The sequence below is a fragment of the Diceros bicornis genome, chromosome 31 (assembly GCF_020826845.1).
Source record: "Diceros bicornis minor isolate mBicDic1 chromosome 31, mDicBic1.mat.cur, whole genome shotgun sequence".
Taxonomy (NCBI): Eukaryota; Metazoa; Chordata; class Mammalia; order Perissodactyla; family Rhinocerotidae; genus Diceros; species Diceros bicornis.
Genome location: NC_080770.1, coordinates 17,758,100 through 17,759,971, shown reverse-complemented (window position 1 = coordinate 17,759,971; position 1,872 = coordinate 17,758,100). Strand labels below are relative to the sequence as shown.

Genomic DNA, 1,872 nt, shown 5'->3' with positions numbered 1-1,872 from the left:
ATTTAGTAAGAGTAACTCTATAACTAAGAGTAACTCTATAACTCTAGAGAAGTTTCTAAGTATATGATTTTGGGCTCAATAATAGACTGGGGTAGAAGATGGTATATTTCAGGGGGAATCTCCTCAAAAATCATTCCAGATATCTTTTGGATTGCTACCAATTCCACACAATTGTGAATTCTGAATTTTTTTATTAGTGTCTGTCAGTTCTATTAAAAAAAAGAAAATTTTATATAAATTCTCAATTAACTTGAAGTCATTAAATATTTGCTTTCCATCTGTTGCTCTCTCATGATTGGAGTCTAAGTCAACTTTGATTATTAGGTCTTTAGACTTGAATCCTTCTCTAACTTCTGTTATTGTTAGCTAGCAGGTAAGTCAAGGGCCTGAGTTGATAAAATGGCTGAGAACAATTTCACTGAGGTGACTCTCTTCATCCTCTCTGGATTCACAAATTGCCCTGAGATACAAGTGAGCCTTTTCTTAATGTTTCTCTTTATTTATCTGTTCACTGTTTGGGGAAAGCTTGGACTAATCATGTTAATCAGAATTGACTCTCACGTTCACACACCCATGTATTTTTTTCTTGGCAATTTAGCACCCATTGACATATTTTATTCCTCTACTGTAACATCCAAGGTACCGATTGGTAAATTTCCAATCTGATCAGAAAACCATCTCTTTTATTGGCTGTTTTGTTGGAATGTTCTTTTTTGTGGATTTGGTGTGTAGTGAGTGTTTTCTTCTGGGATCAATGGCCTATGACCACTATGTAGCAATCTGCAATCCCTTATTGTATTACATGGTTATGTCCCAGAAAGTGTGTAACTGGCTGGGTGTAATGCCATACATGATAGGCTTCACCAATTCTCTGATATCCACCTGTGTGATAAACAGTTTGTCATTCTGTGATTCCAGCATCAATCACTTTTTCTGTGACACCACAGCTCTTTTGGCCCTGTCCTGTGTAGATGCATTCAGCACAGAAGTGGTGATCTTTGTTTTCGCTGGGTTCACTCTTCTTAGTTCTCTCCTCATCATCACAGTCACTCACATTGCCCTCATCTCAGCCACCCTGAGGATCCCGTCTACAGCAGGCAGACAGAAGGCCTTTTCCACCTGTTCATCCCACCTCATGGGTCTGACTATCTTCTATGGGTCCCTGATTTTCACATATTTGCAGCCATCTTCATCATTGCAGCTGAGTCATCATATTAGGAGTTCAGTTCAGTTCATAAATTATTCAGACATAGACACACACAAGTAAGTAAAGAGGCATGTGACCAGTGACTAAATCCAACCCTGAACATCTTTGCATGATCATGCCATCCCACTGAAACATATTAAACAATTATTAAATGGACTTGTCATATGGTTTGACATTCGGTTTTCTCAGCCATCAAAAAATTGAAAGGAGAAAATTAGTAGATTAAGAAATTATGACTCTGGAATGTTATTAACAAGAAATGATAGCTGATAGCCTGAAAGCAAAGGAAAGAGTACAGAATTAACAAAAGCAAATATAAGCCACAGAGGGAGGGGTGGGAGATCGAGGTCATTTCAGTGAGGTGCAAACACTAATGAGGACAACAGACATCAGGTAATATAAAGAAATCTCTTGATAATGTGGATTCATTTTGTCATAACAGTTAAAACTTTGATCATTTATCTAGGAAACATGATCTTTGATTACACAGAAAAGTGGTGTGTTTACGGAGTATGTTTTCCATCAAAAACAGCAGTTTAATTTCTACAGAATCATAATGTGCCTCAGTAAATTCAAAGATCTCATAAACTTTTAAATGTATGTGCCTCTATGTGTGTAGATAAATGAAGCATTAGCTGTACCGCAATTCCTGAGACACTTTGGAG

The 1,872-nt window shown here is 37.2% G+C and overlaps 1 pseudogene; it reads left to right on the top strand.

Annotated features, from left to right (window-relative positions):
* Positions 1-399: 399 nt before the first annotated feature.
* Positions 400-1,267, top strand: LOC131395364 (olfactory receptor 8I2-like; annotated as a pseudogene).
* The last annotated feature ends 605 nt before the right edge of the window (positions 1,268-1,872 follow it).